The 14,107-nt window shown below is 38.8% G+C and overlaps 1 long non-coding RNA gene across 2 annotated transcripts in view; it reads right to left on the reverse strand.

Annotated features, from left to right (window-relative positions):
- LOC108711039 overlaps window positions 1-10,643 on the reverse strand; it is a 50,724-nt gene extending 40,081 nt beyond the window's left edge. For both annotated transcript variants that reach the window (XR_001934843.2, XR_005966280.1), the window contains exon 1: window positions 10,217-10,643. This is a non-coding gene — a long non-coding RNA (uncharacterized LOC108711039). The remainder of the gene's footprint in view (window positions 1-10,216) is intronic.
- Between the last annotated feature and the right edge of the window lie 3,464 nt (window positions 10,644-14,107).

The following is a 14,107-nucleotide window of genomic DNA, read 5'->3' on the forward strand; positions in this document are numbered from 1 at the left end:
GTAAAGGTGTGTTGCTGGATTTCACAACAGAGAAAGAAAAGGCCTTATAGAAGAAGAAATGACATACAGACTTTTCCAGGCAGTTCCCATTACTTGCATTTTAACACTAATATATCTCTCCAAAAAAAACTAGTGAGTTTTCAACAGTTTGGCAAATAAAGTCTTCTAAAATGCTATGTATCTGAATGCTGTTACTCAAATTACTTATGTAGTATCAAGTGCATAGAAATAAGTAACTGCTATATAATGTGATTTCCAAAACACACTTATTTATTTACATGTTCTTCTGTTAATTCTCGTTTGCAAATGCACGTCTTTTTAGAGTGCCAACATCATAATGTGCCTCATGCCAAATATTAATTTACATTTTATTTTGAAATTCCATCTTGACAATTTATGTAACGACCATAATTGAAATGCATATTTTATTTCCTTTGCAGAGGCTTCTGCCAGTATATTACTTTGTAATGCAAAGGGCTTGTCACAGATTGTGTTTACTGACCTTTTAAGGCTCGGAAAGACATTATTTGAGTGATAGTAAAAGGTTATTATGTTTTATAGCAACTCTTTTCCATCTGTTGTTGGAACACTGAACACATTTCACCAGATATTGTAATTGTATATTTACGCCCATGAATTATTTTGTCTGGCAGTGAAACTTTGCCTACAGATATAAAACGAGAACTAAAGCTTAACTAAAGAAGTAGCGTGAAATGTTGTACATTATGTTTTGGGCTTCTTTACCAGCCCAAGGAAACCACAGTCCTTTAGCAGGGAAGATCTGTGTCTCCAAAGATGTCCCAATAGCTCCCCATCTTCTTTTCTGCTGATTCACTGCACATGCTCTGTGCTCTGGTTAGTTATCCCTTTACTAAACAAGATTTGTCCCTCCTACTCTAAATTTCTCAGTTAATGGTATACCATGCACAAACTTTTCCCCAACTTTGGAGACAGCTATTTGGATAGCACAGAGCCATATATGCAGATCAAATCATAAACCCAGACTCTGTATCTGACTGGAAGTGACAGAACAATTCATGCCTTAATTCACTATATTTCTTAAAATTGTCTTCAAGTAGTAAAGCAAAAAGGGAAGCAATTTTTTGAGTCTTTGAGTATCATTTATAAATTGTATATTCATATGCTGGAGCTTTTTTGCGTCTGAGATGGAGCATTGTTGGGTGAATATAATAGCTTTTTGATGAGTTTAGGCAAGATATAAAAAGAAAATTAATTCTTAATTCTTGCCTTGATGCAATTAGTCTAGGCATTATAATTACAGACTTTTCACTGTTACTAATGAAAATAGCGATTATAAGAACATTTCAGTTTTTGTTAATCAAGAACAGGGAGTTTAAATTATCCAATAATACTGTGTAACCATATTATCTGTTCAGAGCGAAGTGGCACCAATATATCCTGCACTGGGTTAGATGGTCTACCACTTACCATTCTACAGAAACTATATTCTGAAACAAAAACCTTTTTAGCGTAGCATTTACTAATGCAGTTTTCCCTTAATCAAAAGCCCTCCGTTTGTATCAGTCTAACAAACAGGCTTTACATGAGGAGAGAGGTCCTGCTACCTTTAGGAGCCAACACTGATGGAGCCTTGGTAATAAAGCTTCAGAACTGAATACATCTTTGTGATCATTTTCAAAATGTGTGTGCTAGTTTCATATTTATCACATAATCATATAATATTATATACTGTATATGTGGATTTTTCATAAATGGAAAACTATACCAACGAACAATGTAGGTCTCTAAAAATATTGCACATCTAATAGCTCATATGTGAAACCCTGTTTCATTTAAATAAACCATGTTAATAAAAATGTACTTTTAAGTAATATGTGCTATTGGGTAATCCTAAAATATTGCCATGTTCAGTCTTATATTGTGACATTTATATTCTATGTGTACTGTATATTGTGAGTCAGCCCCTAAACTCAGTAAGTGACAGCAGCACAGAACATGTGCAGCGAATCAGCAGAAAAGAATATGGCGAGCTACTGGGGCATCTTCGGTTCCTGAATGACACTGCCTAGAGTTGTGGATTCCATTACCCATATTCAAATCACACCTTCTTATTTATGTAGGCTCCAATACAATTCTGTCTAGTCCATAACTAGCATTCATATTGTTTATGTTCAAGTGCATAACTTTACATTTATCAGCCTTGAACCACTGCCAGTTCTGCAATTTATTCATTATCACTCTGGAAAGTGGCAACATCCTGCGAGTAACATATTCACTTGCACAATTCAGCAAATACAGAATCAGTACTTACAAAGCCTGCCTTGAGGTCATTTATGGATAAATGAAAAAGCAATGGGCCAAGGACAGACCCCTACGGTACACCACTAACAACATACAGTAGGTCCACCTAAAAATGAAACCAATTTATAACCCCTCTTTGTAATCAATCTTTCCTTACCTTTCTATCCATGTACAAATATGTCCAAGGCCAGTATTCTAAATGTAACCATTAAGCTTCTGTATCAAATGCTTTAGCAAAATATAAATAAAACACATCCACTACAGCCCCAAGGTTGAGGTTTCTGCTCGCCTCCTTATAGGAAAGCATTTAGATTTGACATGGCAGAATATATGGAGCATACAACCATTCTTTCACATTAATAGTTCAAAGCTTTGGAGAAAGCAGCCTTCTAAAGGGTTAGGCCATAGTTTTCTTTAATTACACTGACAGGAGAAAAATGAATAAGTAAAAATTTGTTCATAAAAGTGATTTAATTGTTATGAAGGAGAAGAAAAGATAAGAAAGCTTTAATAATAAAGCCAAGTACATTTTACTGATCTATTATTTACATAAATACTTGTCTTGGATTGTGGATGATGAATGGTCATTTTCATTTCTATTATTGACTTAATTATTTTTAAATAAAAGAACAGAGAGCTAGAAGTAACACTATGGCAAACTTTTGATCCTTGAAATATTCTCAATTAGCTACTGGTATCAAATATACTCATTTGGTCTGATTCTTTGAAGTTAACCAGGGTAGCAGATGAATTCAAGTGATAGAATTTGTGGGATAATAAAATCATGCATGACAAAAGAAGTGTTATGATATATTTTAATGACACCGGCATGCATTTGTTATGATTTGAGAAAGTACAAATAGCAAGCATCCAGTACATGGTAGTACACTGACATCAAGTGGCCAAAATAGAGATGGCAAGATGATAAATTTGATACATTTCTTCTAGATCTAAAGAAAGATAATTATAAATGGTGGCCTTTATTATAATTGTATTACTTGACACACTGACTGTCCACAAAGTTTAAAGTGCACATTCACAATGCCCACAAACAGACTGGACTACTTAATAGTATAACCATAAAGAAAACCTTCACTGAGCTCAGTGTAAGCTTCAGACATTGGGCCAGATTCAACCGAAAAGAAGTTATCTTATGGTTATCACGTGAAAATTACAAGATTTAATTCACAGACTTCAATAACGTTTTCACAGTGATACGTTTTTTCTGAATTGTGTCTCAAATTGAATCTTGTCCGTGAGTTTTCAAGTGATAACCCTTTTTCTCTCTGAATTGAATCTGGCCCATTGTATTCATCTGACTCTGCCCTGAGACAAATAAAGGTCTTTCATACTGGTGATTTACTGTATGTAGTGGGTAGTAAAATCCTCAGGTTCAAGCTCCCCTTGATACATGGTGACCCCCAACCCCTTAGTTTAACACAAGGTTACAAATAGATAAAAAAAACTATTCATTATGTTCTACATACTGGATTCTGCATCCAGCATTTCTGGCTGGGAAAGTTATCTAATATTTGGAGAACTGACAGAGTGAAGTCCAGATATATGCCCTGTAATGAAACCAACTGGTTTATTTGTATGCTTACATACCTCCCAACATTTGAAAAATAGAAATAAGGGCAAAAAGATCTGCCATGCCATGCACGGCAAAACATTTTTGACCATGCCCATACTCCCTAAATACCACATTCATTTTACAAAATTTGTCAGGTTATGCAACGTTTGTCACATTTCTGCGGGTTTTAGGGTCAGGTTTGATGTGTTTCTACAGTTTTGCTAATAAGACCTGCTTATCTTAAACAGTTACAATTGTATCTTAGATTATCTTAAATAGTTACAATTTTATCAAAGTGCAGGTGCTGAGTATTCTGGCCTCTCTGACAAAAAGCCTCTTATTTAAGTAAGTTTAACAAATTTTTTCTGGCTGTTCAGTGCAGGAGATCAAAGAGAAACTAGGGATATTTAATTAACAATAACTGCAAACTGAGCTGTCGAAATCAGGACTGTTCCGCAAAAAACGTGACAGTTGGGAGGTATGTGCTGATGAACTAAAATGTGGGAGAATGTGTGAGATAATCTGCTTGTTTGTCTACTGCACCAACTCTAAAGTAGCTACTTAAATTTGATCAGGAATTGGTCCCACACTTGGGCATTAGCATTAATCAAAGACAAACAGTTAAGAAATGGGCTTCTGATTGGGTTATTACTCAGTCAAACATAAGAGGGTAGGGCTGAAGTTCACCTAGATGACATGGGTAAAACTTCAGCTAGCTGAAGTACAGTATATGCTAGGGGTGTCCAAACTTTTGGCTGCCCTGGGCCACATTGGAAGAAGAAAAATGTTCTGGGGCCACACTCGAAATACACACAAACTCTTAGGCTAACTTTTGATTTATTTTATTGTAAAAGTAAAAGAAAAGGGGGTATCATAAACCTATGATTGGTTTGTTCACTTGTTAACTGATTTTCCTGCTCTAGGAAGCCACCCACCGCACACCCCATGTAAAATTTAAAGCACACAATTAGTGACCACATACATACACTCTCTGTGCATGACATTGCAACATGATGTTTCCTGGATTGGAGGAAGTTCAAGCTGGGCCGCATTCATATCCATCATGGGCTGTATGCAGCCCTCGGGCCGCAGTTTGGACACCCCTGGTATATACTGTACTTGAAGATGTACGCAGTCTCCATTCCCTGAATCAGAGAGAATGGAAGCTTAGCTGTTATCATATCAAAAAAGGCCAGCCTTAATAAAATGACCAGTGGAGTCTATAATATTTGCTACAGAGAACCTTGACACAAATCACTTAAGAGCAGAACAGAGAGAAACTGAGCAGTTTTATGGGCACAGTCCCGATCAAAACGATTGAAAAATACTGAAAGAAAAGCCAATAATTAATTACTTCAAGTTAGAATTGTTAGCTGTAGCATGGCCATTGCCAGTGAGCACATCTGGATAAACCGGAAGCCCAGGAGCAGCACTGAATAGCCAGACCAACCAAAAAACACACTGGAAGAACACCCAGAAATATTCCATGAGATGAGCCTCCAAGTGACCTGGAATTAGAATAAGCGGAGATGCTCAATTTTTGAAGAACCAGGTATACTTGCACTTGCAGCATAAAAAAGATTTATTCCTTCTCCATTGACATTTGCTAACCAAAGCCTAGATAACGCCCAAGCCAATGAAAAATAACAAGAAATTAACACCTGGATACTAGTCAGAACATGGTCAATGTTCTGCTCTAGAACAGCCAACATCAGACTCAAGAAGTAAGACAACAAAAACATGCAAGTGGCATCCATGAAGAAAAAGGGAAAGTTTGTCCACTCCTCATCCCTACTACTGAAGTAGAAACAACTAGTCATTTCCAGTTTAAGCAGTTCAGTTCGCAGAAATCTCTAGCGCTCACGTTAAGATGTTAGACTCTGAAATGTTTTAAGAAATGAATGATCTCTTCCCAGAGCATTGTTGCAGTATCTTCACTTGACCAGGCACACCTACTACAGCACAAATAATCTGGAAACATTTCACCCTTTAATGTGACTGTCCCAGAAAAATTCATTCAGATCAAGGGGCATACATTGTGCACTCACGAAAATTGTGAGAGCTTGGTCAACCAAAGCTGTAGCTGCTATTTTTACAGCAGTGCTGTCCAACTGGTGGCCTGCATCCCCCTTTGTGTGGCCTCCACATCAAAGTCTGCCTGTTTACCAAGTGTAAACTTTAAAAGGTATCACTACAGAGATTAAATGGTCCTTGCATTGTTTAAATCTTAAATTCAGATTATAAAATCCTCCACTGTTCACACTTGTAATCCCCCCTGCATTGTTCACACCTGTGACACCTCTATCGTTCACTCCCTAAAGCCCTGTACCTGAAACTACCTACACTGTTCACACATACAAACTGCTGATGGGGCACCAGCACTGTGTCACTGTATGAAGTACATCTTAGAGTGGTTCCAATAGGTTTCCCTGTCTCCTGCTCTGTTCTGCCTGCCATATGCTCCCTGTGTCATACTCTGCCTGCAAATTGCAAATGTTCAAAGAATACAAGGTTTTCCTTGAGTATTGGGATTTACAAAATAATTCTTACTTCCTTGGGGCAGATTTTCTAAAGGGCGAAGTGACCAACGTGACATCATTTTGTCACTTCGCAGATTTACTTACAGGTGCTGTAAGTAACCTGCAAGCAAAGAAGATAGACTTTAGCTGTAATTTGCTCCCTTATGCCTGGCGAAGTTGTGCTCTGGCGAAGGGACGTAACTAGGCAAATTCACTAAGATGCGGATTTTATTGAATGTTACCTCTTGCGCCAGACTTGCCTTTGCCACCTTAGACCAGATGAAGTGCAATAGAGTAGATAGGACTTCCTCAAAAAATAGTTGAATATTTTTCTAAGTCCCAATAAAACGCTGGTGACTTTATTTTTCAGGGTGATAGACTGCAAAAGATCATAAATTTTTTCTGGGGTACCCGGTTTCCCCCTACATTTCCTAACATATGGCACATAAACTATACACTGGGATCATGTGTAGGCCAATATAATGACTCTATTTTATTTTATCAAGGTTTCCCGTGCTTGTGTAATGTAATGTATTGGCTGCAACATATACGTCCATTCAACTTTAACTTCCCGCCATATGCAAATTAGGCAATGCTAGCGCAACTTCGCTTCGATTGCCGCAGTAACGCTAGCGCAACTTTGCCAGCATTCAGCAACCTGGACGCAACTTCAGAATTTAGCGAATTAGCGTATTCCTGGCGAATCTACGCCTAGAGAAGTGATGTGAGCGAAGCGGACGCTATCGCAAATTCGGTGATTGGTGAATCTGCCCCCTTGTGTTTCATGAGTTTTTTGTAAAAATCTCTCTCAGTTTAAATTTTTTGTTCTGCTCTTTCAGACATTAGATTAAAGTTTGGAATTAGAATCTTATCAGTATGAGTACATTTTATAGATAATCCAGTAGCATTACTAAGATTTATAGGCAGGTCTTACGCTCAGTCAATCAGTTATCCATGTTCCCAGGCCTAAGACAAAACTTCATTGTTCTAGCCTCTTGGTCTACATTTCAGGCTCACAGTCCTGTGATCCCATCTGTAATTGAAACTACTGAAGATTCGTACAGTTAGACCTTTAGTGACCCCTTAGGGGCAAACATAATTTTTTACATGTTTACTGAAATAATTGTTTTGGAGCAAATATGGCTCAAAAGAGTTTTTTCTTTCAAAGACATGGGCTATAAATTTGCTGCCTTTGATTAAATGGGCTGATTTCATGAAGATCACTTGCTAAGCAGTCAGAAAATATTTTAGTTATTTCACTTTTACTCTCTGCTAATTGGCTTTAAGTGGATAATCCAAGTCTTGCATTTTATGTAGAGTAACAGCATTCCATTCTACATTATATTTTTCAAGTATAAACTGCTGCATAGCATATTGGCATACTAAATTGTCCTATGAAACCAGAAAATCTGGGAGGTTCTTCAAAACTATTTTTTCTGTAGAGAACCACCAGGAAGAAACAATATAAACATGGGGCAGAATGTGTATAATACATTTTAATAGATGCATTAGGGCTGCCATCAGAAATCATGGGGTCCCGTATGACAACATTTTCTGGGCCCCCTGGTCCCCAGACCTAAAGCCCCGCCCCAGACCCCGCCCACCCCAAAGTAAAAAGGCCACAAGGTAATGAAAAGCCATTAGTGGCCAGGGCCCCCTATAGGTAAAAAAAAAAATTAGTGGCCAGCCCTCCACTATAAGTGAAAAAGCAAATATTGGTGGCCAGGCCCCCCCCATAAGTAAATAAGAAAAAAACATTGCTGACCAGGCCCCCTACAAGTTATAAAAAGACATTGGTGGCCAGGGCCCCCCTATAGGTAAAAGAAAATTGGTGGCCAGGGCCCCCTCCCCTAAAAGTTTAAAAAATGATGTTCAGTGGAACTTACCTTACCACTTCATTCTCCTCTTCTCCGGCTCCATTCAGCAGTGTTAGGGTCCTTTCGTCAGAATTTGGGTCCTCAGCTCGGCTCTCAGTTCCTTTTGTCGGATTTCGGCTCATTGCGGAGCGGAGACTTTTGCTCCTTTCGGAAAATTTCGGCAGAGGAGCTGGTGGCTTTCCAATTTTGTTGGCAGAGGGCGCTTTTCGATCTTTTGGCCATGCGAAGGGGGGCCCCGCAAGTGTAGCATGGCGGGGCCCCCCTTCAAACTTAAAAACCTGCCAGGTCCAGTACAGCTGTACCCCCCTGATGGCGGTTTCAACACATTTCTGGGAGTTTTAGGTCAATGTTTTATGTGTTATAACAGTTTTGCTAATGAAGTTGAATTGCCCTTTATGATGCTAGTCTCAGTTCTCCCAAGAGACCTGCTTATAGTCTCATGGCACATGCAGCATATTTTCAGCCATTGTTTTTCAGCCTGGAGGGAGGCCCCATGTTAATGGAATTTGGCCTAGAAATGTCCATCAGGCTAAAATTCCATTTGTACCCAGCAATAAGGGGTTTTCATTAATGCATATAGGCTGCAGCAAAGGATACTTGATACATGAGTGTAACCTCTTGCACGTAGAATGTGTAACCCTTGCTTGTTAAATGATTGTAAGTGCCATTTGCCTTAGGGCTAAATAAAGCAATAAATGCTTTGTCTCACTTCTCTACAAATTTGATATCTATTGCATCGCTTCTGTGATCATTAAAGGGGTTGTTTACATTTAAGATACATTTTAGTATGATTCTGAGACAATTTGCAATTGGTTTTCATTTCATTATTTGTGATTTTTGAGTTATTTAGCTTTTTATACAGTAGGTCTGTAGTTTTCCATTTCATCAATCTGGTTACTAGAGTCTGAATTACCCTAGCAATCATGTATTGATTTGAATAAGAGAATGGAATATGAATAGGAGAGGCCTGAATAGAAAGATGAATAATAAAAGGTAGCAATAACAATACATTTGTCACCTTACAAAGCATTTGTTTTAGATGGGGTCGGTGACCCCCATTTGAAAGTTGGCACAAGTCAGCAGAAGAAGGCAAATAAAAAAACTATAAAAAAATAAATAATGAAGACCACAGAAAAAGTTGCTTAGAATTGGCCATTCGAACACATACTTAAAGTTAACTTAAAGGTGAACCACCCTCTTAAGGAAATTAAAAAAATACCACTGGCCTACAAGTTTTCAATGTAGGCAACGCAGAGATGATTTATAATAGCATTAGATACTATAGGATGGTTGGTTGCGACACACACATCTGACAAAAATCTAAAATTTGCAATTTTGGTACAGATTATGTCTTGGACTATACGCCTTATTTGTGAACTCAAGCACTTGTTTGGATGCATACTGCCCATGCACCAATGCTTTTCACAAAAGATAACACCAGTATATGCTCACTGCCTGAAATAGTGTGTTCAAGCTGCTCTAATCAGCACCTATGGAACAACTACCAGCCTGAATGCATTGGTAAATCTAGGGTTAAGGTAATGGGCAGAGTAAATAGCCACAACTGACTTGCACCAAGTGCTGTTAATGTGGTTATTAACTCCACGTGCCAAAACGGACACAATTGCAACATAAATAATTGTGAAATAATGTTTACTACAGCTTATCTGAGATTTATAGAGATGGATGGTACTTTACATCCATGTTGGGGCAAAATATGTATTGTAGTAAAGACATTGTGCAACCACAATTTCCCTGGAATTTGGGGGGGGGGATTGTGGCATTGTGTGCATAACATGGCGATTTCTGTCCAACTATTACACAATGCAACACTTGACAATTTGGATTGTATTTTCATTATAGTTCCTTAACCAAGTAACATCTTGGGACCCACAACCTATCAAGCTTTAGCAAATGTTTTCTATCTACCTGTAACTGCTTTGCTCTCAAACCTCTGTACCTACCTTTGAATGAATGTCTCTGAACTCAGGGCATCGGTAGATTTATTTCTACATATAGCGATTTCAGTTAGTTGGTGTGTGGTCTCACTGCAGAATAGACCGTTACATGCACTTCCGGACATTCCAAAACAGAGGCGCAGACAGTTCAATTGACTATAGCTGGTCTTTGGCCAGTTTATTAGAGGCTTTTCCAAAGAGAAACAAAAAACTAAATATAGAAAACAAAAAAAAAACCTAAGCTTGTCCAGCTCTAACTGCTTTGTTTGACCCTTACTAACCAAGACCCCAATCCCTAACAAGGTAAATGCACAAATGACTTTAAGACTTTACACTGAACATCCCAGCCCATTTTCTTTGGGAGCCAACCCCTGCACAGTTGCAGCCTAATCACCATGCAGCTATCTGTCTGGGAATCCAATTCACCTGGAGCAGCTTAAGGTGGCCATACACGGGCCGATAAAAGATGCCGACAGACCGTGTCGGCAGTTTATTGGCCCGTGTATGGGGGCCCCCGACGGGCTTCCCCGATCGAGATCTGGCCGAAAGTCGGCCAGATCTCGATCGGATGGGTTTAAAAACCCCGTCGGATCGCGGCCGCATCTGTTAGTTGATGCGGTCCTGCGATCCGACCGTCCGTTTGTGAATGCTAGGATCCGATCGTTGGGCCCTAGGGCCCACGATCGGATCTGCCCGATATTGCCCACCTCAAGGTGGGCATATCGGAGGGAGATCCGCTCGTTTGGCGACATCGCCAAACGAGCGGATCTATCCGTGTATGGCCACCTTAACTGGAATGGAGGATTCACTCACTTTTGTTCAGGGACTCCATAAACCAGTTTTTACTTAAGCTTAAACAATTGTAAAATGAAACACTTTTTTCCCTTTGCAAAACTGACATTTGCTGAAGTTACCACATATAGGAAAGGAATCTGGAAGAAATATACACTGCATCAACCTGTTTCCCAGGGCTTCTCTTACAATATGTACTGCAGATGCAATGCAACAGACATCTGGAAAAGTATCACTCCAAGAGGGAACTAGTCCTATTTTAATTCAGTTATTGAACAACTGCAATTATATAAACAAGAAAAAAATTACAGATGGTTATTTAGGGAAATGGAGAATATTACAAGATGTAAAACAGGAATTTGTAAAATAGCAACAAAAAAAGTAGCAGTAGTGTAAGAAGAGACTAAGGGTCAAAGAGAATTATTTCACTTCCAATAAAAACACTTTCATGAAGTTGTTGCTAACACAGGTTGCTGATACAGTTTGCTGACTTTCCTTATAACCACCTGTTGTCCTCTTGTTTTATTGGGGTATAAGCTAACAATGTAGCATAACTGAAGGTATGGATAGCTAGTACAACCACTAGTACCGTAGTTTACATGAGGACAACTTTGTTTTATCTTCTAAAAGATAAAACAAATCAGTTCCAGCACAGGCATTTCCTTGTATGAAGCATAATAAACGAGCAAACAAAAACAAAATAGGGTGTATCAGCCTCCAGCATTTTGCTAGTGGTGTTGGCAAATGATAAATTGTTTAAGATCTGTGGTCACACCCTAATTGTGCCTACACTTTATACATTTCAAAATATTGGAAACAATAGGTAGTGATACATGCAACAAACCCTTTTGTTTTAAAAGAAGAAATACCATCAACCCCAATAACTCCACCTGATATACTTGTGTTTTGTTGTTTTCTCTACTAGTAAGTGCAGGTATGCTTCTGCTAAATAGATCAGTTATTGTAAAGTAACATTTTAAAACAGTGGTAATAACAGGAGTTTCATAAAAAAATCCTTGTAGCAACCAGAATGCCAATGAATTAGCTTTTAAATGAACAGTGACACTGAAAAATTAAAGTGGTTTAAAGGAAAGACAATATAATGTACTGGTACCCTGCACTGGCAAAACTGGTGTGTTTGCTTTAGAAAAACAACTCTAGTTTATATAAAAAAGCTGCTGTGAAGCCATGGGGGCAGCCATTCAAGCACAGGATACAGAGTAGATAACTGATACATTCTGAAGAATCCCATTGTATACTACCAAGCTTATATGTTATCTGCTGTCTATCCTGTGCCATTTCTCATTTTCAGCTTTGAATGGCTGTCCCAATGGCTACACAGCAGCTTGTTTATATAAACTATAGTTGTGTTTATGAAGGAAATACATCGGTTTTACCAGTACAGCACAACAGTACATTATATTTTCATTGCTTTAGGACACTTTCATTTTTCATGTTACTGTTCATTTAAATCTTGCAGTGATGTAAACAACAGGTCTCATACAGGAGCTTGGGCGATTGAGGCCTGAATGTTATAAAGAAAACTGAAATCTTTACCATAACGAGTGGTTGAAGCTGCGCTCCCCTGCGTTCGGTTTTTCTGCGTTCAGCTGCAGGGGAGCACAGGTATAGGCGCATTTAGCTTTTTTCAATGGGGCTGTACTCACACAGGAAGTCTCAACCTGCGAGAACGCAGGTTGAGACGCAACATGCTGCATTTTTCCTGCGTTCGCGCCTACACGCGCCTGTGTGAGTACAGCCCCATTGAAAAAAGCTAAATGCGTCTATTCCTACGCTCCCCTGCAGCTGAAGGCCCTTAGGGTATTGGCACGTAGGTTGATTTCCAACATGTTGCACCTCAGTGGGCTTGATACAAATACTTCCAATAGCCTTCAATTAACTTGAATTGAATGTACTTGAAAAGTACACTAGTTTTGGAAAAATGGATTTTGAGCTGCCTCATATAGCTGGCTTTGGAAATGTTCAGGTAACTCATAGAGGAATATTTAATTTGAAAAAACTTGAAAAGTTATTTATCAAAAGCTCCAATCTAAATAAACTCAATCAATTAAAAACTTGAATGTGGTAAATTTGCATTTCACAAGGGGGGCCGAAAGAAGGTAGTTAAGAAGAGCTGTTGTACCAAAGGGGGTTTAGTTCTCCTTTAAGGTTATTTGCAAATGAAAGCAGCTTCTGTTTTCTACAATTCACTCCTCTCTTTTCACTGACTCGTCATACCATTTAAACATTGAACTGGTTGTCAGCTCTCCACCAAACCAAGGCTCCCATTCTCATAATGCTCTGCATTTTCTGTGATTATTGGACATGAGAAGAGGGAGAATAAGAGAAGTGTGCAAGGCATTGTGGGAAGTGGAGACTTGGCTGGAGAAGAGCAGATTTCTCATACATTGTTTCTGTAGTTTGGCAAATTGGGAAGGAGTCAGCTAAGGACAGACACAGACTGCTTTTAATAATTTCATCAACAAATACAGTAAAACCAGGGATAAAGTATGTAAAATCCAGGAAAATGTAAAATCAAGGAAATGTGTTAAAGTAACTTTTTCTTCAAGTACTGAAAGGATTTGAGCACAGGAGTCTGATTTACTTTGAGATACAATATGTACTATGTTAATAACAAGGGCTAACATTGCAGTGTTAATGTTACACTATGGGGGGCAAGTGCAAGGCCTCTCTGTCAGTCACATACACAACCTAAAGCAAGTGATTGGTGCAGGACTGTATAAGGGCAGATTAATTGGAATTGACCATTTACAGGCTGTTCAAATGGTTAGAGGATGACAAGGTGCTCCAGAATTGGTTGTAAAGTTACTCACCAAACAGTGAAAGTGGTCAGGGTGCACCAGCCCCAGACCCCCAGCTTCGGGGAGTGGTATAGCAGAAGATAAAGAAACAGGGCTGACTCATGATTAAGCACCCTGAAGGGTGTGAAACGCGTAGGGTGGATGGAGATGGAGGCATAACTTTTAATTTTTCTACTAATAAATGTATCTCTGGTCTTGTGGATCCGTTTGAGTGCCGGTCAGCCCTGTTTCTTTAACTTCTGCATTTACAGGCTGTACCAAAATATACATCAGGTTAGTATTT

Source organism: Xenopus laevis, chromosome 3L (genome assembly GCF_017654675.1).
Source record: "Xenopus laevis strain J_2021 chromosome 3L, Xenopus_laevis_v10.1, whole genome shotgun sequence".
NCBI classification, from domain to species: Eukaryota; Metazoa; Chordata; class Amphibia; order Anura; family Pipidae; genus Xenopus; species Xenopus laevis.